The sequence below is a fragment of the Prionailurus viverrinus genome, chromosome A1 (assembly GCF_022837055.1).
Source record: "Prionailurus viverrinus isolate Anna chromosome A1, UM_Priviv_1.0, whole genome shotgun sequence".
NCBI classification, from domain to species: Eukaryota; Metazoa; Chordata; class Mammalia; order Carnivora; family Felidae; genus Prionailurus; species Prionailurus viverrinus.
Genome location: NC_062561.1, coordinates 23,020,382 through 23,035,123, shown reverse-complemented (window position 1 = coordinate 23,035,123; position 14,742 = coordinate 23,020,382).

Below are 14,742 nucleotides of genomic sequence, written 5' to 3'. Positions count from 1 at the left end.
CAAAAGACACAGCCTTGTTCTAAGTAAAATGTTCTGTGGGGGGCCATATTAAGATTTTTATAGGACCAAGTGGTGACTGATAACTATATATCCCCAAATGTTTCAAGCCAAGATTGTCTTTTTCCATATCATGTCATTCCATGGAATTTGGGACCAGATGCTCTTTGATACTCAAAAGGATGCCAACATTCTTTTAGGCTCAGTGAGGACCAAAAGGAAGTAGAATTAAGTTTAAAAATGTAGGCAGATTACTTGGTTGTCACAGTCCTGGAGATAGCTATTTGTATTTATTGGGTGGGGCCACAGATGCTAAATGTCTTAAAAGTACGGAGTCCTGCACAACAAAGGATTGCCCTGCCTGATTTGTCAATTATACCCCTGCTGGGAAGCATGAAAAGAGACTCAGTTTCTTGAATACCAGGGAGAAAGGCATCCATTAGACTGCCGCCAACTCAGTGAAGCCAGGCATAGTTTTCCATTCGGGCACGACTGTGGCAGTTTCTTAGAATATTTTTTGTAACAAAACATATAATTAGCCAAATACAAGTTTGGTAGCTAAGCCCCATGTATCTAGTTCTCCCCCCCCCCCTCCCCCCGCCACGTATCTAGTTTTAATCTGCTCCAGAAAACATTATACTTTAGTCAACCCTTAATTATCTGATATCCAACTCCTGTCACAAACGTGGCTGAGACATGCAGGAAGGTAAGCATACGAAGTGAGAATACTCTATTCCTTGGGAATGAGTCTAGATTCTTTCTATCCCTGAAGCTAGGGCACTGTAGAAAACCACTCTATTGTGAATAGCTTTCTTTAATTCTTCATAAAAATGCTTTCATAGAACCATCACTTAGTATCCTCTTGACTTTTGTTAAGAACTGATAGAAATAAAAATGAACCAAAAGCGTTTCAACTTTTATAAAAATTCTGGTGAAAGTAGTATGTAATATCTAGTGCTTCTTATCAAAATATTCTTAATTTGGTATTAGGAAAAATTTGTGTCTCCTGATACATGCTAATATTAGCTAACAGAACTAAGTAGTCTCTTTCCCCTTTACTTGGTGGCTGGGAAACTCAGAACAAAACTTTGTGCTCAATTAGATTAATTGCTTTTAGCCTAGGTTTTTGTGTATGTAACCTTTTAAGTAGTAGTCTCATGTTTTGTTGTGTATTTTAGGTAGAATTTACATGCAGTAAAATGCACATGTGTTCGATGAGTGTTGACCATTTTCTATGACTGTGTTAACAACGATCCGAACATTTTCATCATCCCGGGAAGTTCACTTGTGCCCCTTTGCACTCAGTACCCACTCCTGTTGCAACTGTTTTCTGGCTTCTATGCCCATAGATGAGTTTTTGGCTGTTCTTGAACTTTGTTTGAATGGGATCATAGAATATATATATAATCTTTTTGTCTAGCTTTTTTCACTCAACATTGTTGACATTGTGCTGTTGCATGAATCAGTAGTTCTTTTTAATTACTGAGTATAGGGGCGCCTGGGTGGCTCAGTCGATTAAGCATCCAATTTCGGCTCAGGTGGTGATCTCACAGTTCGTGAGTTTGAGCACCGCATCAGGCTCTGTGCTGACAGCTTAGAGCCTGGAGCCTGCTTTGGATTCTGTGTCTCCCTCTCTCTCTGCTCCTCCCCTGCTCGTGCTCTGTCTCTTCTTCAAAAATAAATAAAAAACATTTAAAAAAATTAATTACTGAGTAGCATTGCACTTAAATATACTTCAATTTATCAGTTTCTCTGCATATTGATACTTCAGTTTCCAGTATTTGGCTATTTTGAATAAAGTTGCTTTTTTTTTTTAAATTTTTTTTAACGTTTATTTATTTTTGAGACAAAGAGAGACAGAGCATGAACAGGGGAGGGTCAGAGAGAGGGAGACACAGAATCTGAAACAGGCTCCAGGCTCTGAGCTGTCAGCACAGAGCCTGACGCGGGGCTCAAACTCACGGACCGCGAGATCATGACCTGAGCCGAAGTCGGCCGCTTAACCGACTGAGCCACCCAGGCACCCCATGAATAAAGTTGCTTTGAACATTTGTGTACAGTTCTTGATGGACAGATCATGTTTAAAAATATTTAATGATTTTATTGTGAAAGCATCTTCAGTGTAAACTTCATATCTTTATGAAAGGAGTTGGTAAAGTGTAATAAATACGTGGAAATATAGCCGCCCCCTAGGATTAGATTTATAGTCATTAACTTAAAACACTAAAAACAACTTCTAAATATTAGTTTCCCATTGTTTTAGAATTGAAGGCCAGGTCAAATATGTAACTTACTCTTCAAATAAACTGCAAATTGGATACCTTCTCATTTAAATCCCTTCTAAGGTATAGGTTGCTATCTTCAAATCCCCATTTTTTTTTGTCCAATAGTCACACCAAACTTAACATATTCAAAGCCAAATTTAATTTTCTTCCCCAGACCTAACTCTCCCATGGTTTCCTCATCTCAACTGTTTTTCAGTTGTTCAGCCGAAAAATGTGGACTTGTCCTTGATTCCTCTGTTTTGTAAACGTCGCGTTGCACCCATCAGCAAATCTGGTGCACTCTGCCTTCAGAATGCAGATTATCAGCGCTTCAGCCACTTCCCACTCTCTCTAATGCTAACATACTAGTCAAAGCCACCATCCTCTCTTGCTTGAATGGGTGCCATAGCTTCCTAACTCACCTTCCTGCTCCCATCTTTGGCCCCAAGAGCCTATTCTAAACAGGGGAGGGATCCTTTTTCAATCTCAGTCACATCAGGTCACCCTGCTCAAAACCCGACACTCATTCAAAATAAAAGCCAAAGTTCTTACAATGGTCTACAAAGCCATAAGTCATCTGGCCTCCCAGAACCTCTCCTCACATCATCTCTGACCACTCTTGCCCTTTCCTGCCCCTCTGCAATCACATGGCTGCCTCACTTACCTTTGCACGACCAAGAGCAATCCTGCCTCAGCCATTGCACTTGGTGTTTCTGGGCCGGGAACCCCATTCTCCTCCAGCCCCCACATACATCTCAGGTCACACTCCCTTACTTTATTCTTACCTCTACTCACTGTCCCTTCATTCAGTAGGTCTTCCTTGATCATCTTTGGTCACCCCCAAAGTTGGCAGTGTCTGTATTGTATTCTTACTTACAAGAATACAATTACTTACTCACCCAAGCCAGACCTTGAAGACTGCTTCACGTCTGAGGATGGGCAGAAATGATGGCTAGAACTTGGCTCAAGATTCGAGAAACAGCTAATACTCAATGTAAAGAATAGCAAGGAAGTGATTGAGGACACTTTTCTTTTTTTTATTTTTTATTTTTTTTTTTTTATTTTTGGGACAGAGAGAGACAGAGCATGAACGGGGAGGGGCAGAGAGAGAGGGAGACACAGAATCGGAAACAGGCTCCAGGCTCCGAGCCATCAGCCCAGAGCCCGACGCGGGGCTCGAACTCACGGACCGCGAGATCGTGACCTGGCTGAAGTCGGACGCCTAACCGACTGCGCCACCCAGGCGCCCCGAGGACACTTTTCTCATAGTCTCCCTGGTTTTCTCATGGAGGCTCCTCTGGAGTTTGAAGGTCTCCACAGCCCACATGGAGTGAGATGTCCATTAGATAGAGAAGCATAGAGCTGTGGGCTCTGCCTCATCCCTTCACTCCCCTGCAGCCACTCAGCAACCAGAAACAACCTGTACTGTCTTATTCTGCTGCACAGTGAACCTGATCAACAAGGCCTTATAGCTGGGTGTCCTTGTGCTGTTGACAACCTCCCATTATCTGTGTCTGCACTCCACTGGGATCTAAGAGTTTGCAGTCTTTCCCTTTATAGGCCACCTTGGCTATAGCTTATCACAATGCCTTATTTTCTCTATGGCCCTTATCACCATTTGACCTATTATATATTTATCTTTTGTACTTGTTTATTGTCTGTCTCTCCAAGTAAAATGTAAGTTCCCTGAGAACACAGACTTTACTCTTTCTGTTCATGCTGTATTCCTAGTACCTAGAATAGCACCTGACACATGGTAAATACTTAGTAAATATTTACTGAGTTAATTTTGCTCAATATATTTAACATGGGTTTATGTAGTTCCTTCTAAAAAATAGGCCGCATTGTATAGATTTCAGTGGCTGCTAATGTCAAATCACTCCAAACCGCCCTTTTTGCTTTTCTCTTTCCTTTTCATTTCAGAGTCTTATTTAGGGGTTGGAATGACCATGGGAATCAAGTTGCATATACCCCAGGTTTGGTACTAGTTTTGTTGCCGTGTTACAGGAAGCTGGAAATTGTGTCTTTGGTAGCCAGGGTAGAAGAAAGTCTATTATTTTAATGTCTCAAGTTCAAATTCCCTCTAATATAGGGATCCCTTGAATGTGATCATGTTGAATCACATTGGAGAATAAAAGATGGCGAAGACTGTATTGGAATTCAGACTGATGCACAAGTAAAGACCTCTTGGAAATAACATTCTGAGAAAGGTCCTTCGTGTTTGAAAATCTGCAAGTTTTGGGATCTGGATGATGTGAGTGGTACAGAGACTTGAAACGGAAATTGTAGGGGTGCCTGGTGGCTCAGTTGGTTAAGCATCCGACTCTTCAGGTCATGATCTCACAGTTCATGGGTTCAAGCCCCTCATCAGGCTCTGTGCTGACAGAGCCTGCTTGGGATTCTGACTCCCTTTCTCTCTGCCCCTCTGCTATTTGCTATCTCTCTAAGAAAATAAATGAAAATAAACTTAAAAAAATTTTCTAAATGGAAATTGTAGCTTCTTCTCATTGATTCATTCCAATAAATATTTTCTCAAATGTCTAGAATATCAGATACCTCAAATATCTGTAATCCTAATTGTGATCTATTTTTTTTCAAAAAGTCAACATTGTTTCTATAGTAAGATATTTTCTGCTCAATGACCCAGAAAATCCCACTCCCTGGTTGTCAGTAAGTAATATTCATTGAATACCCATGTGTGCAGATTACAGCATTAACTTCTACCCTAAAGGAGTTTGCAATTTCTGTCTGCTCAAGGGGCTTGGTTGAAAGGAAATTAATAAATAAGCTTGACTCTATAAGACTCATTGCTTCCAACGGAAGAAAGGATGTTGGCTACTAAAACTTTTATAAATCACCTCTTTTTGTAATATGGAAGCAACTAAAATTTGTTTTTCATATTTTGAGAGGATATTTGATACACTATCGAACTGGTACTATGTTTGAGGGTGGGGCTTATACCTGGGAGGGTTGTGAATCTTGTATCACCTTCCCCAAATACTCAAAAGACCATGGTCAGGAAGATGGTTATTGGGAGAACAAGGGCATTACACAGCACATTCTGGTCAAGAATAATAAATAAGGAAAACAGTAATCAGCTTTTAAAGAAGACATGTATATATAAAAACAATCTGCAAAGTCAAAGTAATTTGCAGAAACTTCCTAGTTTCACCATTGAGATGCCTCTTGTCAATACTATTTACTTAAAACAGTCTAAGACAAGGTGCAACCTATTGATCAGTTTCTCATAATCAATTCTTAGCCAGAAAATATAAGGACCCTTCTGTGAGTTCTACCTTACCAGAAGCCATGGGCTTCCTGGAATGACTTAGAAATCTCAGATCTGACAATGATTTTGAAACACAATTTTCAATATTATTGACCCACCCAGCCATTCCTAGATGTACAAATTATATGGCCACATGGCATGTGACCAGAACAGAGGACCAGGCAGAGAGCACAGCAAGAAGAACAGGAAAAGAAGAGACACTTTTGCCCATTGACCATTACCTTTGTATTTTTTATAAGATCACATTTTTGAATTTTTATTATGGAAAATTTTGAACATAGACACAAAAATAGAACAATACTCAATAAATGCACATGAACCCATCAATCAGCTTTACCCATCAGCAACATTTTGTCTTTCTCAAGTATCCATCCCCTCTTGTATTGTATTGTATTGTATTGTATTATTTATTTTATTTTTATTTCTGCTGGAATATTTTAAAGCAGCTCTCAGACATATCATTTCACCCTTAATTAGTGCAGTACACATCTCTCTTTTTAAAGCAAAATCACAATACTGTTATCCCCATCCTAAACAAAATTAACATTAATTCCTTTTATGATCTAATAATAAATTATTATTTATTAGACCTCTAAATCCATGTTCATATTTCCTCAGTTGGCTCAAAATGGCTTTAGTATAGTTGGTATGTTTGAACTGGGATTCAGGCAAGCTACGCCCCTTGCATTTGGTTGCTATATCCCTTAAGTCTATTTTAATTTATGAGTTCATTTCCCCTTCTCCATCCTTCTGCCATTTACTGATTGAAAAGTTGGGTCATGTGTCCTGTAGAATTTCCAAAATTTTGAATTGTGCTGATTGAGTTTCTATGATGTCACTTAAAATTTTTCTCTATCCCCTGTATTTTTTGTAAACTGATAGATCTGGAGGAGGAATTCAATTCAGGTGATTGATTGATTGATTGAGGCAAGAATAGTCATTGGATGTGCTGTAAGCTTTCTATTGCATCACATTAATAGGAAGTGATATTAAGCTTGATTAATGGGTTTGCTAGGTTTATATCATTTTATTTAAAATTCTTAATTATGAATATAATACACTCACTATGGAAAAATTAAAAAAATACAGATAGCAATCAAGAAGAAAATAAAAAGTAAGAGTATGCCTACATTCCAAAGAAGACTACTATTTGTATTTGGTGTACGTCTTTCCCAGTTTCTTCTGTTTTGGTTGAAACTTTCTCTTTTTGCTCCCTAATTGGACTTATGCTGCCTTTAATATAATATAATCCAGTAAGCCCATTCACTAATAAATATTTGGGTGCCTATTACATTTTTGTGATAATAGAAAGAAGAAAAGGAGGAAGGGTACAATTTGAGCCTCTGCTATCAAGCTGTTGCTGTTATATTATTTTTTACTTATCTTCACAATGACTGTGTGAGAGGTATTCTATTCCCATTTTATGAAAGAGGAAATAAAGACTCAGACCTCTTGGAATCTTTAACTTTGAGTCCGAAGAGTCTTGAAGTCTTTTGGTTACATCTGAAGTCCTGGCATTCATTTTCTTCCTGAATTTGGGGGGTAACTATCAAACAGGACCATTCTATCTAGTCAGTTAAGAATGTACTTGATGGTCATGAAAAAACTTTAAAGTTGCTTAAAAGGCTTGAGAGATTTTATTTGATAAGTAGCAAGGCAAACTCATTTAGGTGTTTGAAAATAAAGTACAGAATGTTGTGCATTTTTCAGAGATTAAGAAAGTTTTGCATGTTTCCTATGTTTTCCTTCATCTTTACTGTTTATCTTTTGTAGTACTGGCAGTTAGTCTTTAACTTAAAATAGGTGAAGGAGTGAAAAAGAGGACAAAAATCTGATGCAAGAGTTTGGATTTTGGGTTATCTATAAATCCTTTGACATCAATTCTTAATTGCATGAGTTAATTCAAAGAAGTACAGAATTTTATTTATTATTTATTTTTAAAAATTTTTATCTAAATCCAAGTTAGTTAACATATAGTGTAATAATGGTTTCAGGAGTAGAATTTAGTGATTCATCATTTACATATAACACCCAGTGCTCATCCCAACAAATGTTCTCCTTAATGCCCTTCACCATTTAGCCCACCTCCCCCCCCCACCCAACACCTTTCCAGCACCTCTGTTTATTCTCTGTATTTAATAGTCTCTTATGGTTTGCCTCCCTGTTTTTATCTTATTTTAACTTGCCTTCCCCCATGTTCATCTGTTTCGTTTCATAAATGCCACATATGAGTGAGACCATATGATTTTTGTCTTTCTCTGATTTTGCTTAGCATAATACATTCTAGCTCCATCCATGTTGCAAATGGCAAGATTTCATTCTTTTTGAGTGCCAAGTAGTATTCCATTGTTTATATATACCACATCTCTTTTATCTGTTCGTGTTGATGGACATTTGTGTTTCCATAATTTGGCTATTGTTGATAGTGCTGCTATAAACATTGAGGAAACACAGTATTTTAGAACTGGAAGGTGTCTTAAAGATCATCTTCTGGAACATTTTCAATATATAATGAAGAGTCTACAGCCCCAGTGGGTTCAGTGCCTTTCCTCAGGTAACTCAACTACTTTGACATCAAGGTATGAGTTGAACTCAACATCTTTAACCTTCAGTTGTATATTGCCTTTGTGTGAATTTAACCTATTTTAACAATTTTTCCCCTCTATGAACAGAAGGAAATGTTTAAACAATCTTTTCATTACACTTAGGGTGGCCACTAATTTTACCAGACTCAGAAGCACGTCCTAGTGTTGTAAAACATATGCCAAGAATGGTTTCTTACTATTATGAAAGCTGAGGGCCAGGATACAAAGGGCCCTGTCTTTAGACAGGGAGAGAAAACACGTTTGAAATAAACGGTGATTATATTTTCTAGACTGTCTTTAATCCTCTTCAGGAAAAGTTTAAATAAATGTATGGTTTAGAACCACTGAATAGTTTAATTCCAAAATAAAGGTAGAAGAGTAATAAGCTTGATTGTAATATTACTGATCGTGCTTTTTTAAAAGCAGAAATATTTGCATATAGAAAAGTAGAAATATGTAAAACTCATTTGGGAAAATTGAAGCAAAATCTTTCATCATGCTAACTTAAAATGCAAACATAAAAGTTGGAAATAAATGGCAGGAAAGAGCTGAGTAATAAGCTCTTGGGACAATGGTTTGAAGCAGCTAGATAATGTGTTTAGTATCCAGTTTCCTACCATTTTGTATAAACATTGCCTCTCCGTTTCCTTCGTGGATAAATTTAACCTAAAAATCAGTCTCAGTGTCTCCAGTGCTGTCCTGTTTGTAGGGCAATAATCAGTCCACAGGTTTTTGACAGTTTGTGGCTTACAGGATATCCTTCAGCAGACAGACATGTGCATTAGTCATCCATTTTCTGATGATATTTCTGGACTGCATACAGGGACTGATGGTGCCATGTGGTACATGGCTATTTATTCTGGTTTTTAAGCAATTGGAATGCAGGGAACTATTTAGTTCCATGGTACTTGACAGAAGGGAACAGATTTGCTAGACAAGGTTGAAAACAAGCATGTCATTGTAGGCTGAGAATAAATTGGCATAAATGTAGTATCCTTCCTATATGCATAGCCACTAGTAAAGAATAGTATCAGGTGCCATTAACATTCAAACCAAAGTTTTTAAAAAATACACAATGGAGGAAAGAGAGCTTTGAAGTACCCATCAATTAACTTCACAATTACCAACTCATAACCAGTCCAGTTTGTCCCTATCTACTTCCCAACCCTGACTATGGTAAAGCAAATTCCAGACATCAAATTATTTTATCACAAATATTTTAACATTTATCTCTAAAAGACAGGAGTCTTTTTTAAAAAAGACAACCACACTACCATATCACAACTGGAAAATGGACAAAAAAAACTTAATTCATTAAACATACACTTGCTATTGAAATTTTCTGGGGTCTCATAAATGTTTTTTTCTTTATTTTGAAGTTTATATGTTTGGATCAGTATCCACACATTGCAATTGGCTGTTTGTTAATTTTTTTTTAATTTAAAAAATTGTTTTAATTTACTTGTGGTAAAATACACGTAAGGTTTACTATCTTAACCATTTTTACATGTATAGTTTAGTAGTGCTAGGTACCTTCACACTATTGTACAATCATCACCACTACCTATCTCCAGAACTCTTTGTATATTGCAAAACTGAAACTTTATGTCCGTTAAACAACAATTTCCCACCACCCATTCCCTAGACCCTTGGCAATCACCGTTCTACTTTGTCTCCTTGAATTTGGTCACTCTAGGTACCTCGTTACTAGTGCAATCATATAGTATATATCGTTTTGTGACTGGCTTATTGCACTCAGCAATAATGTTCTCAAAATTTATCCATGCTGTAGCATGTGTCAGAATTTCATTCCTTTTTAAGGTTGAATAATAATTTTATTCTATGTGCGTACCACATTTTGTTTATCTAGTCATCTGTTGTTGGACACTTGGGTTCCTTCCACCTCTTGGCTGTTTTGAGTAATGCTTCTATAATGTGCATATACAAGTATATTTTTGAGACCTGCTTTCAATTCCTCTGGATGTGTACCCGGAAATGGTATTACTAGATCCTATGGTAATTCTATTTTTATTTTACCTTTATAAGGAAGCACCACACCATTTTCCTTAACGGTGTGCCATTTTACATTCCCAGCAACAGTGCACAAGAGTTCCAGTTTCTCACATCTTTGCCAACTCTTGTTATTTTCGGTTATTCATGAGTTTTTCTTTGTTTTAATAGTAGCCATACTAATGGGTATGAGGTGGTATCTCATTGTAATTTTGATTTGCATTTCCCTAATGACTAGTGGTGAGCGTCTTTTCATGTGTTTCTTGGCCATTTGTATATCTTCTTTGGAGAGATGTCTATTCAAATCCTTTTGCCCATTTAAAAATATATATATATTTTTTAATGTTTATTCCTGAAAGAGAGAGACAGAGACAGAGCATGAGCAGTAAAGGACAGAGAGAAAGGGAGACACAGAATCCGAAGCAGGCTCCAGGCTCTGAGCTGTCAGCACAGAGCCCGATGCGGGGCCCAAACCCACGGACAGCGAGATCATGACCTGAGCCGAAGTTAGACACACAACTGACCGAGCCACCCAGGTGCCCCCTTTTGCCCATTTTTTAAACAGGTTTTTTGTTTTTAGGTTATAGGAGTTCTTTATATGTTCTGAACGTTAACTCTTTATCATATAACAATTTGCAAATATTTTCTCCCATTCCATGGACTAACTTCTCAATATAATTGTGTCTTGATGCACTGTTTTAAATTTTGATGTGGTCCAATTTTCCTATTTTTACTTTTGTGGTCTGTGCTTTTGGTATTATATCCAACATATCACTGCCAAATCCAATGTCATGAAGCTTTTCCCATATGTTTTCTTCTAAGCACTTAAAAAATTTATTTATTATTTTTATTTTGGAGAGAGAGCACATGCACGAGCTGGGAAGTGGGGTAGAGGGAGAGAAAAAGAGTGAGAGAGAGAGAAAATCTTGGACAGGCTGCATGTTCACCACAGAGCCCAATGTAGGGCTTGATCCCACGACCCTGTGAATATCACCTGAGCTGAAATGAAGAGTTGAACGCTTAACTGACTGAGCCACCCAAGCACCCCTCTTCTAAGCATTTTATACTTTGAGCTCTTACGTTTGGTGTTTGAACCATCTTTAGTTAGTTTTTGTATATGGTGTGAAGTAAGACTTTTACATGTTTTAATCTATAAGTTCTTCCCTTTTTTTTCTCTCCCCCACCCACTTATTTTTTCCTTGCAATTTATTGAAGACACTGGGTTATTTTTCTTGAAGACTGGCTTTTGTTAACTGCATCCTTGTGGTTTTACTTAACAGATTCTTCTGTTTCTCTTCCTTGCATTTTCTCTAAACTGGTAGCTGACTCTAAAGGTGTAGTTTGATTTTGGCTCAATGTTTTTGGCAACAAACTTCATAGGTATTATAGGCACATCAGGAAGTACATATCTGGTTGTCTTTTTGTTGTGATGTTAACCATCACTGAACAATAATTATTTGTATCCATTCATAAGGGTTATAAACAAGTGATATTCTAATTCACTCATTCTCTCTTCCCTTATTTACTGGAAAAATTCTGAATGGTGAAACTTCTCATTATCAACTAACTAATATCTTAGTTTATAAGTTCATATAAGAAAAATAACACAAATATTAGATTCTTATTCTTAATTTAACAATTTTCAAAATAATGAGTTGTTTCCCTAGTATTCTCCAATAGTGACAAATGCACCTTTTTTTGTTTGTTTTATTATAAACCTATCATGAACTTATTATGAAAAAATGTTTTATGTACTTCATTTGTTATTAATTTCATATGTGCTCACATTGTCCCATTTTTTCTTTTTAAAAAATTTTTTTTAATGTTTTATTTATTTTTGAGACCGAGAGAGACAGAGCATGAACGGGGGAGGGGCAGAGAGAGAGGGAGACACAGAATCCGAAGCAGGCTCCAGGCTCCCAGCTGTCACACAGAGCCCGACGCGGGGCTCAAACTCACCTAGTGTGAGATCATGACCTGAGCTGAAGTCGGACCCTCAACCGACTGAGCCACCCAAGCGCCCCTGTCCCATCTTTTCTACTGGGAGCCTCTTCAGTTTAACTCTTGACTCCTTTTGAAATAATCATTAATCTTTGATCTTTGATAGCCTTCTTGCAATGTGAAATGACAAGCTATCCCAGGCTTGTTTTTAACATTTTCTTCTCCAGATCAGGAATCAGCCAATTTCTGAGGAGCTCTGATTCATTTTCCTGAGAAATGATATGTAGAGATTACAACTTGGGGCATAAGATATATTCGTTGCTATTGGGTTTGCCATTATTTCTAGACCTTTTCAATGGACTGATAAATATATATCATATATATGCCATATGTATGCACATATATATATATGCACACATACAACATATATATGTGTGTATATACACATGCTCTATGTGTATAAATATGCATATATTTGTATACAGTCAGTCTAATATAAAAGATAACAAAACATTAATTCATTTTGATACTGCCAATGCAGGAGTTTTATTTAACTTAATTGATCTTACATCTGTAGACCTTTCTCCCATGCTTCACTTTATTGTCACGATGCATACACACCTCAGCATAACAATAGCAACACTGCTGTCCACAATACAATTACTGAAAACAGTTTACAAAATATTTTCTTAGTTCACTTGTCCTTAAAGTGTATCTTACTAAGAATGTACAGTTAAATTGCTGAATTTGTCTAACTTTTAAGTAATAGCTTTGTTGAGATGTAATTCATAGATCATACAATTCACACACATCATAAAATTCAGTGTTTTTTTTTAATTTTTAAAAAAAAATGTTTTAACGTTTGTTTATTTTAACCGACTAGCCACCCAGGCGCCCCAAAATTCAGTGTTTTTTTTTTAGCATATTCACAGTTGTGCAGCCATTGTGGCAAAACAATGAATTTTAGAACATTTTCATTATGCCAGAAGGAAATCGTATACATATTAGCAGTCAGTCCTCATTTTCCCCCAACTGCCCTCCCAGCCGTAGGCAAATACCAATCTACTTTCCATCTCTATGGATTTGTCTAATCTGTATATTTACATAATGGAATCATGTAATATGTGTCATTTTGTGTCTGACTTCTTCACTCAGCATAATGTTTTCAAAGTTCATCCATGTTGTATCTATTCATTCCTTTCTATTACTCAATACTATTACGTGGTATGGTTATACAAAATTTTATGTATCTGTTCACCAGTTGATAGACATTTGGGTTGTTTCCACTTTTGCCTTTGATGAATAATGCTTCTATGAACATTTGTGTATACAGTTTTACATAAACATGTTTTCATTTCCCTAGGGTATAAGGTTTTGGGTTTTGCATAAACATATGTTTTCATTTCCCTTGGGTATATACCTAGGAGTTGAATTTCTGGGCCATGGGGTAACTATGTTTAACTTTCTGAGGAACTGCCAGGATGTTATCCAAAGCAGCTGTACCATTTTATATTTCCACCAGCATTGTAGTGGGTTCCAGTTTCTCCATACCCTCCCTAACACTTGTTATTTTCTGACTTTTTGATTACAGGCATCTTAGTGATATCTTAGTCTGGTTTTGATTTGTATTTCTCTTGTGGCTAATGTATGGTTTAAGTTTCATGTGCTCTTTTGCCAATATCTGAAGGTGGGACATTAGGCTTTGATTTCAGATTTTTCTTTTTTTTTTAATATAGGCATTTAAAGCTATACATTCCCTCTAATCATAGCTTCTGCTGCATCCCATAAATTTTGGTATGAGTTTTCATTTTCATTCATTTTAAGGTATTTTCTAATTTTTCTTATGATTTCTTATTTGGCTTATATATATAGATTATATATGTATACATATTATATATGTTATGTATGTATGATTTCTTTGATGAGTGTTGTTTAATTTTAATATCTTCAATTTCTTTCTGTACTGATTTCTATTTTCATTCCATTATGGTTGGAGAACATAGTTTGTGTGATTTCAATCATTCTAAATTTAATGAGTTTGTATTATGGCCTAGAATACGATCTGTTCTGAAGAATGTTCCATGTGATCTGGAGAAGAATATGCGTTCTCTTGCTGGGATGGATTCTATAGATGTGTTAGAACTCGTTGGTTTAGGGGCAACTGGGTAGCTCAGTTGGTTGAGCGTCCAACTCTTGATTTCAACTCGGGTCATGATCCCAGGATCCTGGGTTTGAGCCCTGCATCAGGCTCTGTGCTAAACATGGAGCCTGCTAAGATTCTCTCCCCCTTTCCCTATGCCCCTCCCCTGCTTGTGTGCATGTGCATGCCCTCTTTCTCTCTAAAAAAGAAAAAAAGAATGAGTTGGTTTGTAGAGTTCTTCCAGTCTTCTGTTTCCATGCTATCTAGTTGTTCTGTTTATACTGAAAAGTGGGGTATTGAAGATTCCAACTATTATTGAATTGGCTATTTCTCCCTATAATTGTTTCAGTTTTTGCTTCATGAATTTTGGGGCTCTACGATTAGAAACATGCAGGTTAACAGTTACTAAATCTTCCTAATACATTGACCCTTTTATCATTACAAAATTGTTCTTTTTATCAATACTAAATAATTTTGGTTAAAGTCTCTTTTGTCTGATATTAATATAGCCACTCC